Source organism: Grammomys surdaster, unplaced genomic scaffold (assembly GCF_004785775.1).
Source record: "Grammomys surdaster isolate TR1022 unplaced genomic scaffold, NIH_TR_1.0 136, whole genome shotgun sequence".
NCBI classification, from domain to species: Eukaryota; Metazoa; Chordata; class Mammalia; order Rodentia; family Muridae; genus Grammomys; species Grammomys surdaster.
In genome coordinates this window covers 1,328,782-1,355,348 of record NW_021604594.1, presented here as the reverse complement: position 1 = coordinate 1,355,348, position 26,567 = coordinate 1,328,782, and the positions used below count along the sequence as shown (strand labels likewise).

Sequence of the window (26,567 nt, the reverse complement as noted above, 5' to 3'; positions counted from 1 at the left end):
CACACACACACACACACACACACACACACACACACACACACACACACGCTCTCAAATCCCCTTAGCATTCTCTTCTCTATCCTCTCCTAGATACTGAGCAGTCTTGCCATGTACACCCACACAGCTTTTGCACTGTTTCTCCTTGCCTGCTGTATTTAAATTTAGAACCCTGGGGGGGGGGTGTGGGGGAAGATCTCCATTTCTTTATATTTCTCTTCTTACCCTAGGAAAGGTTTAAAGCGGCTTGCAAAAACTGAAAAAAAAATGCACTTGGTACAATAAGATGAAAGGAAACAATGAAACAGGAGTTTGTAGTTGAAGGAAGGGACGTGGGAGGGAGACAGGTTGGTTAGCTTAGAGAGATGCTTGGGTAGCATAGCCAGGCCCTCCCCCTGAGGGGAATCTCCTTGTAGTGGAACTTAAATGAGCCATCTCTTGCTTCATTCGGTAGGGGTGATGAAATACGGGTGTAGAATATATGACCATCACAGTCCCCTGTTTTCTGTTTCCCCCTCCCTCAGTTAAAGCTCTCTGATGAGCAAAGAGCTGGGTTATCCGTTTAAATAGCTTTTACCTAGCCCCCTACTCAGTTAGTTACCGTCTACACTGTAGATTCTGCCTGGGCTTTGGAAAGAAAGGGGATTTTTTTTATTATTATTAAAAAAAACCCCACCAATTTTCTGGGTAGTGGGCTGAGGTTTCACAAACCCAAGGTGAGTGTTGTAACACTGATATTTTTGTTTTAAAATCTGCCTAGTAACATTATAGAAGATGCTAAAAATGAAATTCTGTAGAGTGGAATCAGCATCTTAGTTTATCTTGCTTGCTCATCATCAGAGAGCAATTCGGAGGCATGCCAGCTGTGATTCATGACACAGCCCGGATGATTTAATTTCTTGGAGTGCTTTGAGCATGGGATGAAATCACCAAAGTGCAAAGGAGAAAGCATGTGTTTCTCACATTCCTCCTTTAAACCGATTAATAACACCCAAAGGTGGTTAAAATGGAAAGGTGTGTGGTGCATTTGGTTCTTACTCGGTTGTTAGTAGCTGGAAGTGTGGAAGTGTTACTGCCGTAGAGTGCATGGGGCTCATGTTAAAGCTGGAGACTGTGTTTTCATAACAAGAGTGATTTCTTACATTCTCCGTGTAAGAGGAGTCTGGGAGAGTGTTAGTGAGTTTCACGGTTTCTGATATTTTTGTCTTACAGGAGTGAAATGGGTTTGATCACCAGGGCATAATGTGTTCTCATGGACATTATGAATAACTGCAATAATTTGAAACTTTTGTATTTAGAATGAAAGTTAAATTATTTCTTTTCTGTATTTGTAAGGGCTATTTGGATGTTTACTTGGGAAGCTATCAATCCCTGTTTTATTTAGGTTAACTGAGGTGAAGGATTTGCTGTCCAGAAGTTCACACTAAGGTCTGAAGAATATCATGGCTGTTGTGTCTGTCTCAAACACTCTAACCCCCAGTCCAGTGGCAAACGAGAACAACTCAGTTGATTACGGACAGTTATTGGGATGACGTGTATAAACAGTGATATAGCCCATGCACAGATGAAGTTAAGATGTCCCCTGAACTCATTGTGATCTCCAGAGTGAATGGGTCTTATTTCAACCTTTGTTTCTTACCCAGATAGACATTTCTATAAAAATGCCCAGCCCCTCTGGTTTCTATCTCCTGCATGCTTGTCTTAGCTCTCTTCATGGAAACCACAATGCCCAAAAGCTTCTTTCATTTGCAATGGGTTCAGGTGTCAGACTTCTGCACTTCTTGCTTTCTCTGTATGGAGTTCTGAAGCTTCAGTGGCTGGGGATACGTACTGACTCCTAACCCACAACTTCTTCTGCCCTGATTTACCACCCCCTTCTCCCCTCCCCGCTGCCAACCCCTCACCTGCCATCCTCGGCTCATCTTTTTAAAATAATCCATTTATTTATTTGTTTTGTTTTTGTGAACACATGCATGGTAGGTGCCACAGAATTCATGCTTGGGGAGGCAAGGGAACAACTTGCAGGAGCTGGTTCTCCTTCTAACTCATGGGCCCTGGGAATTGGACTCAGGTTGTCAGACTTGGTGGCAATCCCCTTGATCTGCTGAGCCATGTCACAGACCCTCCTCAGTAAGCCTGTTAGGCTATAAACTTTGTTGTGGTCACTGCTGTACTTCTGTCACATAGGAGAGCCCTTGGCACGTCTAGATACTAACCTGTTTGTTGGATGAATGAGTGATGAAGTGAATGATTATGCTACATCAGGGAACACTCATTTCCCAAGTATTTGCTAAACAGTTAACATCTTGTAACATTCTTCGTTAGAATTTGTGTAAAAATAAATGTTGTATGAAAAGATTTGTAAGTACAGATGATGAACTGTGTAATCTCGGATCCCTAATGTGAGCTAGTTTCAGCGTTTGCTTTAGGCTGTCCATACGGGACTAACTGATACGGATACTGAGGTAATTCCTAGGTTTTTATCAAGAAGATTCCTAACCTACGTGCGCTTATAATCATTTTGTGACCTAGGTCGGTATTAGTGTGTTACACCTTTAAATAGTTGTGGCTGAGCCGGATTTGTTCTCTGCCTCTGTGTGACACTTCTCATGCCTTGGGTGTGAAATGTGAAATCTGAATTTTTTTTTCCTCAGGTAAAATTTAGATAACTAAAAGGCATTGAGTGTTGTCTTAGCAAAGACATTGACCATCGGCCTTTGTTACTCTCTGCACTTCACTCTTCTGAAAATCTCTCTGTGTTGTTGAGAAATAAGAAAGGAAAAAAAAAAAGAATGTATAACTTCAAAAATATCAGGATTTTAAAAAGTATGGTTCTACTTTCTCATTAACTTCTGGAATATTGTCTTCAGAGAGTGGTAGGGAAAGAAAGGCCAAGGTTGGGGTCTGCCAGTTCCCTTTGTTCCCTCCAGCATGTGCAGAAGCCCTGATTTCCCCATCTGTGCCCAGTGTTTGCTAGAACGATGTGAAGGACTAGCAAAGAATAAATTTGGGAGCTGGTGGTAGTCGAAACAGCCATATCATATTCACTCTGATGGCCCATTAGGTAGGAGACATGTGGAGCTGGAGGCAAAGGGAGCAGAGAAAATAATGAGTGGTATTAAATTCCCCGTGAGGCATGGAGGCGGGGCCTCTTCGCAAACGTCCTTGCACATAGAGAGAGTCCTGAGAAGCATAACTTTGATGGTCTGAAAAAATTTAATCACGTATTTTGGTGATATAGATAATTTGAAAAATGTTATATATATCATATACATATACACATACACATATACATATATATGTATATCAGTCAGCATAATAGATTACACCAGTCACTTAGTTTCAAAATTATGCCAATATTGCTTCACCCACACATCCAACCATTTCTAATACATGGATCTTCCTTTTCAGTTCTATTTTGTGGTATGTATATGTAAATGTACACTTTACTGCACTCTTTTGATAGATAGGTATTTGCATCTAACCAGTAGATATGCAATGTCTATACCATGGGTGGGAAGTTCTTCATCATCTCCTTTCTAAGTTACCCCCATTCTTCACCCAGAATTCTGTGCTGTTTTGATTATTTTCATTCTCAATTAATTATTCAGACCTTCAACTACAGATTCCCCTATCCCTTAATCTTTTGTTTAGCTCCTCTAGCTTTAGAATATATTTTATTGTTTTCATTAATTTTCTAGTACATTAGTAGTTTACTTCTCTTTATTGATGAGTAGTATTCCATTCTGAGAATTGAGAATTGGGCTTATTGCTTCTTTTGTTATGATTATTTAGGTTGTCTCTGGTGACTGAGGCTGCTAAATCCTTAAGTCTTTGCATGAACATGTGCTTTGTGTTTCATAAATGCCTAGGGCTGGAATGTCTGGGTCACATGGTATACTTTAATATTTGAATAATATCAAGTATTCTGTGTGGCTGGGGTCTATCTCATTTAATCTAATGATTAGTTAAATTACTGAATTACTCGCAGTTTTCTCTTAACTTGATTTGAAATTATTTTTATATGAAAAACATACAATATCTACCTAAAGTACTCTGATATTCTGATACACATCATGAAAGAGTTAACTCTAGTCAAGTGAGGGATCATGTCCATCTTCACCTTGTAGTTACTGAAAATGTGTTCTTAGCAAGATTCTAACATATAATGCAACATTGTAACTCTCTTCCCATCTGCTATATTTGAGTTGCTATGTCCCCTTGTGCCTTTCTTTAGTCCCTGGTAGTCATCATTTTCTTTCCTCCTAAAATCTCCCATCTGTGAAAATGTGTCTACTTACTTATTGTAATCAAGGAATCTGAAAAACCAGTAGGAACAGTAAGCTCAGAGATGGTTTCATTTCGAAGTACTCATGCTGTAAAAGCCACATTCCCAGATGGGTGATTCTGATTTCTTTCCAGGATTTTAATAACCAAAGGGAACATTTAGTGGATGTTGATTACAGGTTGAGAAACACATGTCATTGTGTTGAGTTGGAGTCCAGTTGGTTTTGTGGTGTTCTTTTTGCAATGTTCTTTAATATGACTCATCAGAAACTGTACCAAATATTTTTTTTCTGAAACAAAACTCTTCTCTCAAGAATATAAATATTGAACTTGATCCTCTTTCAGAGTTCTGTCTCTCTGGGTCAGCCACAGTACCAAGCTCATTCGCTTGGCCTGGTTTACTGTTTAGTTTTCCTCTGTGCCAATTGCCTTAGCTAGAAAATGAGCACAGTGTTTCTCATCCTCAATCAATAGTGCACATGTTTGGGAACATTTACCTAGAAGATTCTAAAACTATGAAATCTCTGTATTTAAGTGTTTGAATGAAACATAAGCTAGACCAACAGCTTCTGTTTGGGGCTGGATAGTGGTGATGCACACTGGAAGCAGAGGCAGGAGAATCTCTGTGAGTTTGAGGCCAGCCTGGTCTACACAGGGCTACACAGGGAAACCTTGTTTCAAAAAACAAAAACCAAACCAAACCAAAATGAAAGAGTCTATTTCGGGATGCCTTTTGAATTGGCCTTTAGCGAACACATCATCTCTAGGTCCAAGGCAATAGATCACTGTGCACATTAAAGGCTTTTTATGGCTGCCTGTATTATTAGGCTGGATTCTTAAGTCTGCTTGATGGAGCCTGAGAATATAAGCACATTCACTTGGGCATAAAATGGGTGAGGGATTCCCACTGCTCTTTCATGGAGGGCATTGGATGCTGAGAAGTGGCAGTCACTTTCTGTCATTTCCAGTGTGTCAAACTCGCCGCAGTACCTAATGAAGCAAAGCTGGCCTCTGGCATCAGTAACACATGCTGCCTCCTCAGCATCTTGAGTCCATGAAGCCACTCTTTATGTTAAGGCTTTACATCTTACGTGGATCTGAAATTAATTTCATTTATAAATGACATTTCAGTTTCTTTTAAAACATGCCGACCTTCACTCATTACAGTAGATTTCTGTGTTTTACAGTCCTTGAGGGAGTCATTTAAAATTTAAATACAATTTTGTCAGTAGCAAAATCTATTGTACTTCAATTTTAGAAAATTGAATTTAGAAAGTCAATTAAATTTAGAAATTCTAGTAAAAATGTTGTTTATAAATTATATATTTTAATTATTTAATTTTTTTCTTTTTAAAAATTGTATCTATTTATGTAGCTCAGACTGGCTTTGGATTTATGATTTTTCGGCTTCAGTCTATTGAGTGCTGGGATTATAGGCATGCACCACTACCCCCGGCTTAATAGATAGATTTTAAATTCATTTGTTCTGCTGAAATTTAGAGTGCTTACTGGGCCAAACTAATTATCATTCCTGTCTGTGAACCAAAAACTAGCGATCACATGGCCAGCTGGGAGCCCGTAGACATGTAGGCTATGTATAGTCTATAGGCTTCATCTCAGAGCTCAGGGTAGGAAGGCCTGGCTTCATCTGAGGTACCTGCTCTAGGTGAAGCATCAAGTAGTCCACGCTTCAGCCTTTCCTGGCACTATTCCACCAGACAGATCTGTTCCTGCGCTTGTTTGTCCTGTTGTTTTGTAATCAGGATTGTGACAACAACAAATCAGAGGGCTAAATAGACCTCTGATTATTAATTAGATATGATAGATTGTTACATAATTAGATACAGTAGATTATTATAAAACAAGCTATAATAGATTATTAAATAGATATACTAGGAAATTTATTTTTTCCCACTGCACTGATTGTACTCAGAAGCCGACCAGAGAATGCGGATGCGTTGGATGTTGTGACGCACGCTACTTCTGCCTGCTCCCTTGTTTCTTGGGAAACAATCCAAATGAACTTCTCCGAATGTGGCTAAGTATGGTTAGATGGGATATATATATATATATATATATATATATATATTCAAAATAATGAACACATGATCCATTTCTGTCACATTTGCACTAACAGGATTGGTTTGTAAATGTCTGGGTGACCGAGGCAGTGTTGGCAGGGTTGGCAGGTTGGCAGGGTTGGCAGGGTTATCAAATGAACACCTATTTATGTAAATGTGAAATAGACAGAGACCATGTAAAGGAAGAAATAGTACCAAAAATGACAACCACATTCAGCTGCTTAAATAAGCAAAATTGACTGTATGTGGGCTAATGGTCAAGCACATGCTGTGAAATGAAAATATGACTGATTAAATATGTGTCCCTGAAGTAAAAAAAAAAGTTTACTTATTTTTAGTTAGATGAATGTGTGTTTCCAAGGTTATATATACTTTTAAAGACAACTTTGCCCACCCTAAATTAAGTACTACCCAAATTATATTTTATCCTCTGCTTTTTAAATCTGTTAAATTAGTTTATTAATTAGTTTGTTTGTTTGTTGAGACATGAGTTCTTTGTGTAGCCCTGGCTGTCTTGAGACTCACTCTGTAGAGTAGGCTGGCCTCTACCTCCCAGGTGTTAGAATTAATGGCATGATCACTTTGCCTGGTCCTCTGTTTTTTGTTTGTTTGTTTGTTTTCAGACAGGATCTCACTATGTAGCCCTGTCTAGCCTGGAACTTAGTATATAGATCTAGATGGTTTCAAATTCACAGAGAGTCAACCCTTTTCAGCCTCCTTAGAGCTAGGATTAAAGGCATATAGTACCATACCTGGCCCCAAATTATATTTTTATAATATATTTGTGTTGTTATATTCTAGAAGTTTATCAGAAAATCTATGGTTTATACAACTTTTTCTTCTCCTTCTCTCTCCCTTTCTCCCTTTCTATTCCTCTCTTCTTTCATTTTGTGTTCCAAAGGATCGAGCATTCTAGGCAAATTTGTCAACTACAGTGGCCTTTATTTAGTTTAGTTACAGATAGGCTACTACTAAGTTGAGGTGGCTGGCCTTGAGTTTGTAATCTTCCTGTTTTAATCTCCCAAGTAGCTGGGATTATAGGATAAACTAGCATGTCTGGCTCAGCGTTTCTTTGTATTAATTGGAGTTTCACTTTTGTTATAATTACATAATATAAATACATATTTTGTAAAGTGATGTACAAAATAAATAATCTTTTAAAATTTAGTTTACAGTGCAACAATATAAAAAATTTAAAACACATACCTAAAAAATCCAAGGCATTTCCACTGTAGCTTGTACCTGGGTCTAGGTCTTAAAAGTATTCTGGGAATCAGGGCCTTTGGGACTAGAATGGAAATTTTGTTCTTTTTTTTTTTTTTTTTTTTCGAGACAGGGTTTCTCTGTGTAGCCCTGGCTGTCCTGGAACTCACTCGGTAGACCAGGCGGGCCTAGAACTCAGAAATCCGCCTGCCTCTGCCTCCCAAGTGCTGGGATTAAAGGCGTGCGCCACCACTGCCCGGCTTAGAATGGAAATACCTTAAGAGATTTTCCTGGAGATGTTTGAAAGGTGATTAATATGAACTGAGATGGGTCCTTCAAAGAAATTGTATCATCTGGTGCTTACCATACCCAATAAAGCTTGTGATTAATGATAATCTAATTTAATTCTTAGCAAATATGAGAGAGTGAGTTTTTACTGTAATTTAGAACATTCATTAACACCTTCAAGTTTACGAATCAAAAGAATATGGTTTTTTAAATTGTTTCTGTACTATAGCATCTCACGTAGTGAAGAGGTCTTTTAACTCAAGAAACTTGTCCAGTGAGGTGGAAGTCAAAGAAATGTCATTCGATACATTGTGACCTCCTTGTAACTTAAGGGGCTCCAAGTAGAAAAGCACTCTCCAGGATAGATCCTTTCCTCTTGTGTACGTGAAGGATTCCTTGCCCCCCTTTATGGCTCTGTCACTTTGACTCACCCTCTGTTTTGGTTTGTTTTGCCACTGCACCCTTTATCCTGCAGAGGTTCTAGGGAGCCAGTAGAAGGGTCTGAGGGGCTCACAAGAACCTTAAGAAGGACAGGTCATCAACTGTCTAGTGTTCAGTTGTCTAGGAGAGTTTCAAGGAAATTGCTGGTACTCCAAAGATTAGGAACTGCCTTCTCTGGCATCAGTGGGAGGGGAGGCCCTTGGTCCTCTCGAGGCTCCATGCCCTGGCGTAAGGGGATGCTAGACCAGTGAGGTGGGAGTGGGTGGGTGGGTGGAGGAGGACCCTAATAGAAGCAGGGGGAGGGGAATGGGATGGGTAGTTTGTAGAGGGGAAACCTGGAAGGGGATATCATTTGAAATGTAAATGAATAAAATGATTAATAATAATAAAAAGAAAAAAAGAAAACCGCCCTCGTTGATTAAACATTTGTAAATGGACTTTATGGAGACGAGAACAAAGGCATCGTTCAGACTCAAATGATATTTTTTGTTTTCTCAACATGTGAATTTTTCCTATTAATCTTGCAAAAGTGTTGGGTCCAATGTGAATGCTTGCTAGAAATATAAGCAATCCCCCGAAGGCTTAAAACCTGCAGTTTCTTAAGACATAATAACCCTGTGGTCAGTTCTTTCAGAGTTGGTTTTTCAATTCTGTTTACAAAATGGCTGTCAATATATAATGCCCCTTTGATAAATCATAAGACTGAATTGGCTTATGTATAGATTCTGTTCTGCATTAAGCTGTTAGAGGCACCTTACACCCCCAAACATGTTACTTTGGCAGCATCTGTAAAATCTGTCACTTGGCTGTCTCACAGAATGACAGTCACTGAGTCTGAGCAAATGACCTTAATACAGGCCCTGGTCTTCAGGTTCTGACAGGCCTGAGTCTAAGCCCCAAACAGTGAACAAATAAGGGCAAATCCCAGCCATTAGACATTCCCAAAGAAGCCTTTTATGAAACGTAATACTTAATTTATTAAGCTTTGGTCTTTAAACAATTTGCAGGTCAAAGTGGTAACTTCAGCGTAAAAAGATTTAAATCTGTGATTTAACCAGTACTTTTTGCCGCAAGCAGTGTGCCAGGCTTTGAAACTAACACCATCTTTAAATTCAGCAGAACATATTTTTCTTACTTTTTAAATTCACGCCTTTTCTGCTTTCAGGAATAACTAATGGATTTGGAAAAGCTAATGCAGTGAGAAGTGAAAGGCTCTGTGATGGCTGCCTCTGTTGAGGACTGTATCTATCTTGTAGAAATTATTCTTGCACTTGAAAGGCCAAATAGGGAAAAGTGAAGATAAACAATAGTGTGTTGCGACCCCGTCAAACTGCAGCGTCAGAGAATGTGGGGAGCAGACACAAAGGTCATAAGGATGGAGATGTCCCTGAAATCTCCTGGGGCTTGTGGCCATTTCACTTCCTGTATCTAAGGGCTGCAGAGAATGTGCATGCATCTGGTGGCTGAGAGGCAGGCTTGACAAAGGCAGAGAAAAATGTCTTGACTCAGTTTCTCCCCCTTTTTTCCCTCATCACTTCTTACAGAAATGCAGAAAATCTATAACTCTTCAACAGTTTGCTACCTAATGATTAAATGGAAAAACTACATTTACATATTAATATTACCATGAAAAGCTGTTGGGTATTAATATATGCTTATTAAATATGTTTATATCCATCAACAAAAATGTATATTTTTTCTACTTTACTAACTATATTTTTTGGCTCTCAGTTTTTTTTCTCTCATGAGGTAACTTCATCTACTGCAATGTCCTTAAATGCTACATATGATGTATATAAATGCTTAATTGTCCATATGCTGAGATTCCCCGAGCTCTTCATGAGGTGATATAACAGGCATTTCTGCTTCATCATGTCTAACACTGGAGTTTAGGTTTCCCACATCTCCCGCAGACTTCTTAAAAACAAACAAACAAACAAACAAACAAGCAAAAAAACAGTGCTGAAGCTGGCTTGGAGGCACATGTTTATAATTACAGCATTTAGGAAGTGGAGGCAGGAGGAAGATGAGTTTGAGGATAGCCTGGGATACGTGAGGTCCCAAAAACAAACAGAAAAATTCCCAGCCAACCAAACAACCAACCCATCCTCCAAACCCAGTATGGGAGATCAAACCCAGAGCCTTAATGCACTCTACATTGAGCTACTTCCCCAGCCCTAGATGATTTTATTTTGAAACAAACTTACTGAGTTGCTATTATTTGCCATATACCATACATGATACCTGTATTACTTGCTTGTCTCGTGGCTGTGACAAAATCCATAACAGAAACAATAAAAGGATGGAAGAGCTTGTTCTGGTCCCCAGTTCCTGGTAACAGGACCTTGCTTGCAGCATAGCCTGTTCATATTTCTTCAGACCAGGAAGCAGAGAGGATGGGGCTAGAAGCAGGGTGAACCTCAAATGAGAAAACTGAGGTTCCCCTTTACAAAATGACTCTAGCTTCTGTCAAGATGACGTGAAACTAGCCAACACACTAACATATGGCAGAAATCTTTCTCTGCTTTTAAAAGCTTGGGAGTGTCATGACCTTGATCACCTGTTGTGGTCTAACATCACTCCTCTACAGAACCTAACAGAAACAGGTAGTGTCTTGATGTCTGTGATGTCTCCTCTCTCACTTTTCTGTGCCACGTACAGCTCGCTGGCCTCCATAAAAAACACTCAGCTTATCTTCTTTTCCTGTCAGCAACCCCAGATCTCATTGCTTATTACTGTTTTGGTATCTAAATGGTAATTTCTACAAACTACAGTTTTCTGCATAGTGATGCCCCTTTCTGCTGAATGAGGAATTTCTTAAGATACATGGTGCATCAGGAATTTTATTCATGAAGTTTGTTTGGTTTCAGGTTAAGCTACAGATGTGTTCACACAAGAGACCACATAGCTGGGAATTTCTAGTGCTGAACAAAAGATTTCAAAACTGACTGTGAGGTTTAGACATTGATGATATATATCGTATTTTATTCAGTTATTCATTTAAGAATACCTGGTCTGGATGCGTAAATATGACAGATGAGCTCTGTTGTTGTGAGCGTCACAGTTTAGAAAGGAAGAGAAAGGCTCTATAGGTTTTCTTTTAGTACTTAAGGCTCCTGGTAAAGCGGTTTCTACATTTTGAAAACACCCATTACATTCTGTAAATCTTCCAGGCTGGGAGAGCTGAGACATGAAGCAGGTGGCTTCCTGTAGAAACATATGGGCAGCTTACGGCTGTTCTCCCTCAGGCTGGGGCCCAGGATTCTCAGGGTACACGTATAGTATGTTGTCCTTTTGTACTTTCAGGAGCTAAGGGGAAGGTTATACCATATCACCCCTGTGACAGAGAGAACTGTTATCTATAGCTGTGATTCAGTTATTAATCTGCACAGTGAAAAGACCTCATCCTAACCCCATTAGACCTCTATTTCTACCGTTCCATCAGTCTTTCTACCCAGAACCAGAAGTCATCATGGAATCTGGGGTTCTCCCCTGCTTTTAAATATGTAGTCTCAGTGTTTTTTTGTGACTGTTCCTGCTGTTTTATTTGCTCAGCCATTCCCCCTCGCCAAACCCTGCCCAATCTATCTGGACTCTGGTAATAATATATCAGGTCTCCCCATGTCTCTGTCTTCTAATTCAAACAACCTTGTGCCATGCATCTTCCTGGCTTTTTTTCATAAAGAATCTAATTTCTAATATGAAGATGAAATTTCACCATATTACTTCTATGTTAGACGTCTCCACCAGCCCTCTACTTGCCCTCCCAACAACTGTTAATAGTAAATACTTGTAAATATGAGGAAAAATTGAAACAGAGTGATGGATATTCATATACACTATCGAGATAGAACACGTGTTAAAATGTCACCATATTTACTTATCTCTCTTACCGACTGTCCTTACACACACATACACACACACACACACACACACACTCACACACACTCACACGCTCACAAATGTGTGCTTGCCCTGCTTTGCAGGGCCATTTGAAAATTGTACACATCTGAGTTTTCATCCCCAAAATATTTAGCTTCTCTCTCTTAATATTTAGTTAACTTGCAGCAGATAAATAAGTTTTGAAACACAATTTTTACGAACTTTGGAAAAGAACAATGTAAAAGCCAGTGAAGAAAAAAAAAACACAACAAATGAGTAGGTGAGTCTTACAAGCTGTGTGTGTGGTGGATTAAGATTCTCTTTGATCATTCCATTGGTATACACAGCACATTTATATCTGCATGCCCACACAGTGTGGTAAGACAGTGTTCTTTAAGGCAGTATTCTGGCTGTATGACTCTCTGCCTTGCTTCCTGTTTGTTTTCTTGTTTGGTCACCATTTCACAAGCCTCAGGCCACTTTCCCCTGCCCTGTGTATAACTTTCTGATGTATTCATATTTGCACCATTGTTTTCTTTCCCACCTTCCATAGATGCTATCCCCGTCCTCTCACGCTTGTGATAGAGTTGGTGACTTCAGCCTTGGTCTTTACCGTCAGTCAGGTATTCTGTGAGCAGAAAGGAGGAAGGTCAGATATGGAAGTGGGTATCTCGCATCAATTAAGGTCTGGTTAGATGACTTCCATCTTTGTGGTTTGCTTTTGTTCACCTTCTTTAATTCCTCGTGAGGATGAATTCTCCTGTTTGCATCAGCAAATCTCACCTAGATTGGTATAGCTGTTGACCCAAAAGTCTTAACTGTTTCTATGTTATTTCCCACATGGTCTTTATGCCAGGCAGATTTAAAATCTGTTGATGTTTTCTTTCCTTCAGCCCTATCCTACTTCTTTCTCACTCCTGACTCCAGCAGAAGCCCACCCAATCCTGCCTCTATCACAAGATTTGCTGACTCACAATTAACTCTCAACAAATCACTCAGAGCCTCTACTGGATGAGTCTGTATCAGATAATAAGTTGTTCAAATTAGTCTCCCTTCCCAGAGTTACATTATTCCTCCTCTAAAGCTTATCAGTTTCTTTAGATAGTAAATATATTTATTTACCGATTTTATATCTCATAATGTCTAACATTAGGTGGCTGAGAAATATACTGAGTGGGATTTATTGGTAACTGTCTGTCTGCTCGTTAGTGAGAGACTCTGGACTGTGTCTTCTTAGTCTTCTGCTACATGAGAAGCACACCAATGACTCCAAAGTGCTTTCTAATTAATAGGGTTTATTCCAGATTTATAAGGTTAGGGCAAATGCTGATGATATTATGGTGAACTGAGGGATGATTTCACTGGTCCTGTGATATGCGTTGAGACTGAGGACTGTCAGTTTCATTGATGGCAATATCTCCAAGTACCATTCCCAAGCCAAGAGCCCTCCTTGAGGAAAGTTTTTTTCCTGTTCTACATTTTTGTTTCCTTTTATTTCTACTTTTTAAAGAACTCCTATTAACACTTACTTTGTCGCCTTTTGGTTCAGGCTGTGACTTCATGCCCCCTCTCTCCTGCTTCTTTCTTTTTCTCACCTCCACCTTCCCTCCCTCTACAGGATTAATTTAGATGTCCTTAGGATTCTTCTAAACAGAAATCCTTGCATTTTTTCCCCGCCTCTTCTTAAAATACTGCTCAAAAGCCTCAGATTCATAAGACACATTTCTAAATATACACTGCAAATTAGTATACTAATTCACCCTCAACAATCACCAAATGCCAGGTTTATACTTTGTGTGTCACAAAAGCATTATAAAGTTATGATGTTTTTGAATACTTTGTAAAACTGAGTAGCTAACTTTGTAACACTATAGGGCTTTAGGTTAGATAGGGATGAAAAGGGGAGATGTGAGCTTTTAAGAACTTTGAGCACAGGAAGAGATGAGAGGAGAGCTCTGTCCGCTTGGGGTGTGGTGAAGCTGGCCTCTGCTAAGGTCAGCATCAACCTCAGGCTCTGCACACTTGCACAAGCATCTGTGTTTAATGGATGTGGCTGAGAAATTGTTCAGGAATATGTGATTTGGTGGTGGAAACATGCATGTCGGTGCTAAGACATACATAGGCACAGGGAGTCCAAATTCTTATGTTTTTTAGGTGAACTACAATTAAAGAGCTGGAGATATGGATAATGACTGCTATTGGCAGAATTGTAGTCAAAATGATATAAATATCTAGGACTCAGTGGGTACTCATCAAATAATTACTACTTCTTTTTTTGTAAATTAATGTTTTCTTTTTTTAAAATAATTTATTTATTTTTTCTCAAATTGTAATTCATTCACACAGGGGTTATAAATACAGAAAGGCAGGATGCGGGGAAGGGGATGACACTGGAGTGTGGGTGTTCAGGGGGAATACAGATATCTTTCAGAACCGGGTATTGGCTGGGTGAAGGTTCAGGGGACAGGTCACTATGACTCTGCCTATGATTCACTTGTCCTTATCTAAGTTGGTATTATCTGCCAAGGCTACCTATTTACAAGGTCTGTGACTACCCAGGCTGGTAAATTTCCACAAAAGCTACCTGTTTACAATAGCTTATAGCCATCTGTTTCAATGTTTTTCCACAGAGACCCAAGACTTGGTGTTAGTATACATGTATGACAGGCCTACTGCTGATTTTAGGCCTACAGTGTGTAAGCAGGGCTGCCCCTGACATCTCTTCCCTTCTCTAAGTATAGAAGGGCTGTGGTGATTCTAATCTTGGGAAGGCAGGGATATAGGCCTGACCTCCAGTAACTGAAGGGGACCTTGTAATAGCTCCGGTCCCCTGTCGTTGTCCAGTGAGGCATGATGGCCATACCTGTCCCTATATTTTTTTCCTGGAGAGGTGATACTTTTAACATCAACCCCTATGCAGTCAGGCTTGTCCCTCATGGAACGCAGAGAGATATTTTTATCTTTTATTTATATTCCCTTGCAGTGCTTAGCCTCGCAGCCTAAGCAAGAATTCAGATCGCCAGTCAGAGGGGGTTCTGGGTGGCCCCTCTCTGCTTGCTCTGGGATTTGAATCCCCTCTTTTAGGTTGGGTGGAGATGGGTTTTGGGAACACCCTGTATAAAGTAACAACCTCATCTTGAGTCTCGTGGTCTTCCATAGTTAACTTATGATAATGTATCTGAATAGGTTTTGCTACCAAATTATTTATCTGTTGTTTCACAGAGTTAGTCAGCCTATTTGAGGCCCAGGGACCAGCAGAAATAAGCAAAAAGAACCCAAATAATGGCCCCAAGATGAGAGGAAGTAGGGTTTACTTCTTCTTCTTCTTCTTTTTTTTTTTTTTAAAGAGAGAGTTCATGCTGTAGCCCAGGCTGACCATGAATGCATGGCAGCACCTGACCCCCTCCTGGGACTGTAGGAATGAACCCTCATGCTTGTCACTATATATTTATACTAAAGATAATTTTTAGGAAACTAAATATTGTAGAAATATGGCAATCTTGTCTAACTGATTTTTATTCTATAACATTCTGTTAGAAAAGGTTGAATGAACTGGAAAGGAAATGTACCATCTTATGTGATACTAGACTTTTTTTGTGGTTTTGTTTTTATACTCTAAAAGTATACGTATGTTTCTATTACAAAGTATTAAGTCATTTTATGAAATAGAATTATTTCTGTTTTTCTTTAAAAAAAAAAACAAACTAGAATCAGCATTGTCTTTGAAACATTACCTAAAGCAAGCAAGGAAAATATATTGAAAAGCAAAAAATTAGTGACGAATTCACCCATGAGCCTGTTTTTCAGTATTCCATTGATTCCTTTTGTTTTGCTGAGAGGATAAATTGGCCTGTAAGAAAAGACTGAATCAAACAATAGTAGCTTCTGTCTGTTTTTTTCCTGTCCAGGAAATCGTAGCTTGAGCTAACGGTATTCTCAGCATACAAATAAGCCAATTAAAGCTGCCCTGGCCCTTTAGAAAACTTACTGAAAAAGATGGTGTTTTAAATAAGAAAACCACAGTGTTCTACAGCCTGCCTTTGTCTCTCTGGATTTGGCATTGCTGGGTAGTTTTATTTGACCATTAAAATGTGTGTCTTGAAACACTGTCTTTAGAAGGGAATTCTGCTGGAAAGCAGATGAATTTTTCCCCTCCAATACTTAACCTCAAAGGAGTAGTAAATTGTGTTTCTCTCTAGTAATGCAGTCAGTACCCCACAACAGAGAGGGGCATTAGCATCCTAATGGAGGCAGCTGATTGATTCCTATATTGATTATATCAAGAGCACTGTGTTCTGTAAAATTTAAGGCTGATTTAATTCTAAAATTGGTATGGCAAGAACATCTAAATAATTTAAAATATCTTTTTTTTAACAAAATTTACAAGCAAAGCAACATGCTTAGCTTTCCTTGAAATGAAAACTCACACATTAAAGGAGTTTCGGAATTACTTAGCATTCAGTCTATGTTTGTGAGCAGGAAGCAGAAGAAAGTCCTGGATTATTACAGCCACATGGGATTTGTTTATTAAACATTATTCTTTAAGATATGGGTTTCCAAAGTAAAGGAATACGTCCAGTGTGAGTTTAGACAGTCGGCAGGACAAAACCAACCAGGGACATTGGCATTTAGGAATAATTTTTTGATCCGTTTGGGTTACAAGTGAGGCTGAATGACTCAGCTATACTTTGTATCTCTGGCATACATTCATCATCGTAATGGATTCTCCTACTTCTTCTTTCATTTAAAATAATTTCTCTTAACTATGACCGATTTCAGACCTGTAATCTGTAGATAATGGACACCCCTTACTCACCACTGGGACCCACCAAGTCAGTTTGTGCTGTATTTGGGTTACATTCCTCTGTCTCTTTTAAGAAATAAAATCTAAACACGGAATCAAAGTTCCATTCTTACTTAATTTGCCTCCTCCCCAGAACTAATCACCCATTATGAAACTGGTGTCATTTTGTATTTGAAGAATCAAATAGATACACATGTTATGTACATCCTTCTGAAATAGACGTACACGTTATGTGCATCCTTCTGAAAAGATGGACATTTTATGTATATCCTTCTGAAGACTGAATTTTTAATTCAGCATCATATTTGGTAGAGATCCCTCACTGATAAATTTATATCTCATTACTTCATTTGAATAACTGTATAATATTCCTTATATAAATAAATCATTGTGCTGGGCAGTAAGGATTTTTTTTTGGGTTCGATCATGCTGAATGCCTTTTATATGTGTACAAGACTATCTTACGGGTTCATACAAAGAAACAGAATTACTGACTTCTGTGTATATGTACTATGTATAGTCTTTGTGTTTCTAAGGCTATCTATATAATTCTCAAAAGACGTTGTAGGGTGTGAAAATGTCTTTATGGGACCTTGTATAACAGTTTTCTAAAGTCGTCACCTGACCTGCATTTACTGCTTGCTGTGCCTGCTTGGTTTCTTTCATCTTACCCTTTCTTGTGACTTTTCCTGAAGTCCTGGGTTTGTTTGTTCCTCCTGGGTACGTTCCCCTTTCATTCCTGACCTTCTTGTTCTCCGGAACAGTCGTCTTCTGTAGTGTCCATGCTTTGTACATTGTTTATTCCAGTGTCTGATCAGGCTTCTAACACTTTTTTTTTTTTTAGAGTATTCTGTGGCATTCTTTTGCAGTTTACTCAAGTCATATTTATTAATCACTATATTCTTCCATAGTAATTCTGTATATAATGTCATGTAACAACATCCTCCAAAAACCCCCTCAAGCCTGTATTTAATCTTACAAAATTTTCTGTTCATATTTATCAAGTCTTACCCAATCCAGAACTTATTTTGTGTAGGTCATGGGGTAGAAATAAGGTAAAATGACTTAAACTTTTAAGCATCTTTAAACCTTTCTATATTGCATTTCGGATATTCCCATGAGTCTCTAGAGACAATGGAAAGTTGAAAAGTATCCTTTTAATTCTTCAGAACTTAATTATTTCTACCTAGTATGTCATCACTTCTTATTTAAATATATATTTTATTCTTTTAAATTATTTATGAAGTAATTATTGCTTTGGAAGCCTTCAACATGAGCATGATCTGTGAGGCAAACGATTTCATATCATACATCACATTAGTGCAAAGGATGCAAAGCTCAGCTCAAGAGAATGTTAGTAAAATCATTTATTAATGAAAGAATGCTGTGTGCAGTATCTGTTGAGACTTGAAGCAGGATGATTTCTGGTAAATGAAGAGACCACCATTTCATACCTGAAAATCAGATAAGACTCCCAGATTTGCTTATTTGCTGATGTGCGATGTGATGCTGACTCCACACAGTTAAGAAGCAGTTTCTTTCCAGTTAAGGAACAGACTTTAAGGTATTCTGTTTCCCCCTTGAGAAGGAGGTTTCTGGGATTAGATATCTACAGACGGTAGAAGTATGATGTGAATGGCAGAAGCCGCCATCTCAGGTTAGCTAGGGTAGTCAGTACCATAATCAGGGTGGGTCCATTCCTGACTTACTGATGCTCAGCTCTCTTGCCAGTTCACTTAGGGGGCTGTTAACCAAGCTTCAGGCACAGTGCTGTGGTTCTAAACTCATAGAACTGGCATATTGATTAATGTTCAAAGCTTATTTTTGTCTCTCCCTATTACCATGGTTACAGAACATTCTGTTTTAGTAGTGTGAAGATTTCTTTCATGTAACATGATTTGTTTCCAGAAATGACTGATGCACAAAGCCGACTATTGTATATTTTCTTTAGAGAAACTATTATTCAGATTTGGGGGCAGTAAAAGTCAGAATGCCTGACTCTGGGTAAATTTGCTTCTATATAACTTTTGGCATAGCTTGAGTCAAGGGAATTCTATTTAGGTTCATATAGTGTTCTATAATTTCACTATTAGCTATTATCATATCATTTAATAGTTCAAGTGTTTCTGCTAGAATACAAATAAGATTTTTCTTTCTTAGATATTAGGGTTTTTTTTGTTTTTGTTTTTCAAGATAGGGTCTCTCTACATAGCTCTGGCTGTCCTGGCACTATAGCTATGTGAACCAGGCTGGCTTTGAACTAAAAGGTCTGCCTGCTTCTGCCTCCCAAGTGCTAGAATTAAAGGTGTGTACTACCACCACATAGCTTAAAATAAGATCTTTATAAAACCAGGGAATACTGTCTTCACTACTCTGCAGCAAGAAGCTGAGGATTTTTTTTGTTAAGTTAAAATTGGAAATAATACCTAAAGTGTTTGTGGGACTTCTAATGACCTAACGTGTGAGGTGCTTGGAGCACTTCCCAGTGTTGGTGTTCTTACTTAGCCAACATTTATTCACTAAATAAATCTTGATTTCAAATTAGACATTTTCTGCCCATTTTATCCTAGATCAATTCAAAGAATGTTTAAACGAACAACTCATTTTATTTGCTTAACAGAAGTAACAAAAGCAAATCAAGTACTATGGTCACTCATAAATATGGATCATGTATCAACATTTACTATAATATTTAGCAGGTATGCCCATGACTATTACACTGTATGAATTATCTTTATACAGAAGTTCTATTGGACTTGCCTAATTTTATAGAAACAGTGTATTATGAATAGAGGCTGAGTTCTTAGTCCCCTTTCCATCAGTCTCTGTCCTGTGCTCCTGGTTACAGCCTGGCCTTCTGCTGTGTTAGCATCGCTGTCTGTGTCTGCCTGTCTGTTCCCTCCTGGCTGGTTAGCCTCTGCTTGCTAAAATAAAGAGAGACTTCCTGACAACACATTTCCTTTGCCTGGTCCTTCTTTGGACTGCCATCTCTGGCTTTGTGTCCTGGCTAAGCATTTTGCCTTAACAAAGCTCCCACTCTCCGTAAAAGTGGCCTGTTGAAAATAAATAAAAGCAAAATGTGATTCTATTTTTTAAATAAACATTTATTGGTCATAAGGAAAAAAAAGTGGCCAATTGATCTGTCTGCGGCCTTCTATGGACTTTCTGTTCATAGAATATGGATTGATGTTATTTTGTTCTGTTTGGCTGCTCTTTGCTGACAGCCTATGACCTCAATGGACAGGTAGTGCTTAATAATTGTGAAATAAATATTTCCTTCAAAGCACAAAAGTCTCAGCACATTGAAAGCCCAACACTGATGAGTTGCCATCTTGCTTTTGCCTTGGATCCTTGCTACGATTTTTGCTCTAGTTTTGATTTTTCATTCTTTGGTCCTAGCGTTTCAATAGCTGTCTCTAGTCTCTCACTACGCAGCTTGTTTTACAAATTGCTCCCAGAGAGGTCTTTTTAATACCTGAGATGTCTCACCATGAGCTGCTGGACCTTCCTTCCATGGGCACCTTGACTTGTCTCTTGGCTCGCTGGCTCGCTTTTCTTAGTCGCTATGACTGATATTGTTCACCTTTCCCTCTAATCCTGCATTTCTTTCCTTGGAAGAAAACCTTGGTGACACCTTCCTCTTGTGTCCCTTTCTTCCTGTCATGTCCTTACCTCAAATTCTAGATTTTAGAGTTTATGTACTCTTTTAGTTTTAGTCTCACCTATCCTATCTTTTTAATTTTTAAAATTCTTCTCTCATATATTCCATCCCAACTGTAGTTTCCCCTCCCTCCCTTCCTCTCAGTCCTCCCCACCCACCCATGCACCTCCCTCCTTGTCCAGATCCACCCCCTCCTGCCCCCTTCAGAGAAGAGCAGGCCCCTCTGGGACAACAACCAAACATAAGAAGTAACATCATCACATCAAGGCTGGATGAGGCATCTCACTAGGAGAAAAAGGTTTCTACAAGTAGGCAAAAGAGTCAGGGACAGCCCTGCTCCCATCGTTGTGTTTCCATAAGAACACCAAAATACTCAGCCAGAACATATGCAGAGGACCGAGGTCAGACTCTTACAGGTTCCCTGATCTCTGTAAGCTCCCATGGGTCCTAGACAGTTTATTCTGTGGGTCTTGTTCTTGTGGTGTGTCCTTGACCCTCTGGTTCTTCTGATCCGTCCCTCTGTTCCTCTGCAGGACTCCCTGAGCTCCATCTAATGTTTAGCCATGATACTCCTAATGTTTGGCCATGATACTCTGCATCTGCTCCCATCATTTGCTAGCTGAAGTCTCTCTGGTCTCTCTGAGGACCATTATATCAAGCTCTGGTCTCAGCACACACTACAGGCAGGACAATCTGCAGATCGGAGGCTTTGTGACTGGGTTGGTGTCTGAACCCCTCTACTTGAGGCCTTGCCTGGTTACAGAAGATAGCCAGTTTGGGCACCATGTCCTCCATTGCTAGCAGTCTTCCCTAGGGTCACTCTCGTAGATTCTGTGGAGTTTCCACTGCACTAGGTTTTCACCTCACCCCCAGTTCCAGTTGTTTCTCCCTCCCCACATCAGATCCCTCCTGTCCCCAACTCCTCCTACTCCCAGTCCACCTATGAAATCTATTCTACTTCTCCTTTCCCAGGAGATCCTTGCACTCCCTTAAGCCACCTTTCTCAACTTCTTCTTAAATGAAAATATTTTGTTTCTGTGACTAGAGTTCATGTTCCCCTTTCTGTATACCAATAATCCTTTGTAGATACCAATTTTTATGTGATCCTTCCACTAAAGCTTGAACTGCCAAGAGTTTAAAATTGAGGAAGATCAGATCTAATACTAGCATGCATAAAATTTAACTATATGTTGGCACATACTGCAATCAAATAAGCAGAAGCTGGTGTGACATGTTGCTCACACTGGAGTTGACACCTTCATGATCTAGTAGGCATTACTGAGTTGAGCTTAATTGGCATCCAACACTGACATGTTACCTGTCGTCTCTCCTTACATGCAAAATTTTCTGTTTGCATTGTGTTATGTCTGCTTTGTCCTTTACAATCTTTTGATGTATTTTTTTCACTGAAAAGAATAAATTAATGAGTGGTTATATTGCTTGTAATTTCCAGGACTGATAGTATCTGTAAATCCTACACTCCTCATCTCATTCATGCTGTGAGTTCGTAGATCATGTTCTCCTGGTGCCTAAATTTTTCTTGGCTACCCAGTACTCCTTTCAGATGTCAAATTACAGAGAAATCTTGTAGTTTTCTAAGGTTTGAATAACGTAGAATTGGAACCTTGGAGAAAGGCTGGAACTCATTCCATTTAAACCTAACCATTCTTCCAGACTGGAAATCTCATCAGGTTAAATGGAATGCTGACAGGAGATTTCAAACCATTTCTAAAAGAGACACTGAATGAAGTGTGCATCCAGCAGTTTCTAAGTAAGCTCCATTTTCTCTCCATTGATTTAAACAGACTTATCATGGAGCCTTTTTAAAAAGGGAAATGGGTCTTATTACGCCGTTTCTTCTTTATTTTTTTTCTGTGAGTACAGGGTATGAATCCACCAGTGGAACTGCAAAGCCAGGAAGGGACATCAGCGGAACTCTTCTTGTTCTCTGTCTATTGTTTGTGTCTTTAATTTTCCTGGTAAGGGCTCTCTCAGCGCACAAAAGGGGTGTCGTGGAAAACAAAAGCAAACAGTGGAGAGAGAAAAAGATAAGTTCCCAGAAAGCATGCTGGTTTTAAAGCTTTATCGAACATTCTCTCTTATGCTAGCTCCCCCGGGAGCCATGCACAATTACATTGATACACTGACTATAGTAAAATAAAATAGGAATATTCTCCTGCTGAAAGTATAAATTGGTTTTTCACTCTGGAAAGCATTTTAGCAATTCATCTCAAGCAGCTTTGCAGCATCTATACCTTCGATACTCCCCAGGAAATAATCGACAGCTCAGACAAAGGTACTCAGATTTTAATTAAAGCATTGTTTGCAAATGTGAGAAATTAAACATGGATGCTATACGGTACTAGGGTATTCCATTTTCTTTAATAATATAATGCTAATCTTAAAGAATATTGAATACCATGGATTTAGGCTTATGATAGAACCTTAGAAAGACAGCACAATCACATTGGTTAGTAGCTGGTTTCTCTCCTCCTTTCTTAAACACGGAACTGTAGTGAGTCAGATCCTAGGGTCTTGAGGCTGTTGAGATGGTCAATGGAACAGGTCAGTGGGTTTCTTTCTGATCTGTCTCATGCTCATGCAAGCACACACATATATTCCAATCTCAGTTCTGTAGGTCTATATTATTCAGTAGGCTGTTTAAGAGTACTGAGTATAAGCCAAGCTACTTCTGGGAACTAAAACAAGAACAATTTTGTTTTCCTTTAGATTTTTTTTTAAATTCCAAATCTTCTAAAAAGATAATATTTTAAAAAAGCAATTAAAACAATGGAATGAAAAAAAATCGTAGAGAATCAGGTAATTTTCACATGGGAAAAACACAGAAGTAAATGACCAGAAAACATTAGTGGTTAATTCTACTTTTCCCCCAACAGTAACCTAACAATAGCCATCAGAAGACCCAGATCAGCTTTTGTTTTTATCAGCATATGGGATCTGTTGCTCTGTAGTGCTCACTCCTCCAAGAGTACAGAGCAGAGGAGTTATGCACAACCAATAGAATTTTTTTTTGAAAAAAAATCAAAGTTACATAATTTCATTTTAATTGTTATATTAAAAGAACAATTAACTATGAACTGTGAGAGGATGGTTTCAAGTCAGATCTGAGCATCTCCATGAAGCTAACTGTCCCTCAGGCTCAATGGTGCTCAGCCTTGCTTGCACTTTAAAAATATCTTGGATCCTTTGAAAATAAGATTGACTGGTTTTCCATCTCAATGATTCTGATAAATATGGACAGGAATAGAGCCAAGAAATAGAAGCAGAATTTCTTCACATAAATCTGATTTTAACCAGAGTCAAGAGAGTTAAGAAACCTGGAAAAGGTAGCAATAATAACATGCGACACAAATGCATAATCCTTGTGTGTGGTACATGTTCGTGTGTGTGTGTGTGTGTGTGTACATGCATGTATGTGTGCATACATGTGGAGTCCAGGTGTCTTCCTCAATTGTTTTATACCTTATTTTTTGACACGGAGTCTCACAATGAACTTGGAGTTTACTAATTAGGCCTTAGGGATCCTCCTTATTGCCTGCTGTCTGCCCAGCACTGGGATTACAGTCATTTGCAACTGCACACAATTCTTTTTTTTTTATTTACATTTCAGTTGTTGCCCCTTTTTTTGGTCCCCCTTCCCACAGTTCCTCATCCCGTTGCTCTGAGAAGATGCTCCCTCCCACTAAGCCTCCCCCTTCCCTGGGACCTCAAGTCTCTCTAGGATTAAGAGCATCTTCTCCCACTGAAGTCTGACCAGGCAGACCTTTGATATATTTCGGCCTTGGACTGGCCAGTGTATGCTCCTGGTTGGTGGTGCAGTCTCTAGGAGCTCCCTGAGGTCTGGGTTAGTTGAGACCACTGATCTTCCTATGGGGTCATTCACCCTTTCAGCTTCTTCAATCCTTCCCCTAATTCAACCATGGGGTCCCCAACTTCAGTCCAATGGTTGGATGTAAGTATCTGCTTCTGTCTCAGTCAGATGCTGGTAGAGCCTCTCAGGACAGCCGTGCCAGCCTCCCCATCTGTTACCTCACTCAGGATGATATTTTCTAGTTCCTTCCATTTGCCTGCAAATTGAGTCATTGTGCAGATTGCTGCACTCTGAAGTATTTGTCTATATTTTCCTCCATATTATTATTCTCTCTAAATAGTAAGCACACATATTTAAAGATAACTATTTCTTTCTCTCCTTTTCAGTGAATAGGATACATTTTGCACGTAGTAGGTGCTTAATGAGTATAGGTGGCGCAAACAGACTTTAGTGAATCCATACAGCTTAATTTTTGATAACACTAATAAGTTGAAAAATACATATTTGCTAGTTATATAGTGAGAGGGAGGTGTCTATTAGGCACCATACGGCTTTACACACCCTATGATAAGACTGGACACTGCCATCCTCATTTCTTGCTCATAGTAGGGTTTCTATTGTTGTCATAGGTATCATAATCACAAACAACATAGGGATGAAAAGGTTTATTTCATCTTAGAATTCTCAGGTCATACTCCATCACAACTCTCAGACCAAACACTATCACTGAGGAAAGTCGGGACAGGAACTCAAGGTAGGAACCTGGATGCAGGAACTGAAACAGAAGCCATGGATGGATGCTGCTTACTGACTTGGTCCTCTTCGCTTGCTGTATTTGCTTTCATGTGCAACTCAGGACCATCTACCCAGGGTTGGAAGCAACCACAGTGAGCTCAGCATTTCCATGTCAGCGAATTGCCCTACAGGCATGGCAACAGACCGATCTGGTTGGAGATCTTTTCTTAACTGAAGTTCCCCCTTTCCAAATGACTTCAGCTTGTTTTAAGTTGACATAAGCTGACCAGCACACAATTAATTTGAATGCAGTGTTTGCTGTCTGTCAGAATAGTCGCTGGAAACTGAGTTTTACAGAACTACCAGTAATGTAATTGAATTGAGTGATTAAAAAGATAGAATGTTGATATTGCAAATTCTTGTGTGGTACCCCAAGGGTGTTAGTGTGGTTGTACTTGTATGGACCAAAAAAATCTTCTGGAAGTCCTATGAACATTTTAACATTTTGCTTAGTTTTGCATATTATTTGGGAACTGTGGCTCCAGATCTCAGCTTCTAGGACTTTTGTTTTAGGGACAACACATGATGTATTTACTGATTTTGGCCGTGTGTTTCACTTTCAATAGTCAATTTCTAAACTATTGCATGCATTTTAAGAGAGAAACTGGTCATAGCCTTCCTTTTTAGTATTAGGCTGTGAAGCCATTAATAGTAGGGAGTTTACAGAAGAAGCACTTAGACAAACTCAAAGCGTTTCGCTAAATAAATTTTGTAAATTTACCATAGGCTTTGATGCTGAGATCAATACTTTTTACACTTCAGTATTTTAAGACATCAGTGTGTTTGGAAATTGTGTGCACTGCATACTATTGGTAAAGACATTTTCTTTGTGAGATGATGACCATTGGGCAGTGTTGGACAGTTCTCTTGGCAGGAGATGGAGGCCCCTGTCCTTTCTATACGAAGTTCTGCCTTGCAAACACTTCCCTGGGAATTGATAAAGTTCAACTCCAGAAACTGGTTCTGCCTCACTCTAGGTCCCCCAGCTTAGAGCTGTATAAGTAAAAATAGTAATGATATTAGATAGCTGCCACTTTAGGTCCTTTTAAGAAATTTTAAGGGAAAATTTGTGGGAATATTTTGGAGGAGACATTTTTCATCTTAGATGCCGTCCTTTTCAGAATATCAACTACATGTATGTCAGTGGATAGTTCTGACATTGGCCTGGGAAATACATCATCTCATCTGGTCTTTGTTCATTAGTTATATCAAATTGTGATTACTCATGAACATCACATCATTAAGTTTCAAAGAAAGCTGGAGCACTCTGTGTCTAATTCAAATAATTCACACTTA

General features: G+C 39.2%; 1 protein-coding gene across 1 annotated transcript in view; it reads left to right on the top strand.

The window, feature by feature from the left end:
- Positions 1-26,567, top strand: part of Fam171b (family with sequence similarity 171 member B) — a 55,782-nt gene that overhangs the window by 585 nt on the left and 28,630 nt on the right. The window lies entirely within an intron of this gene.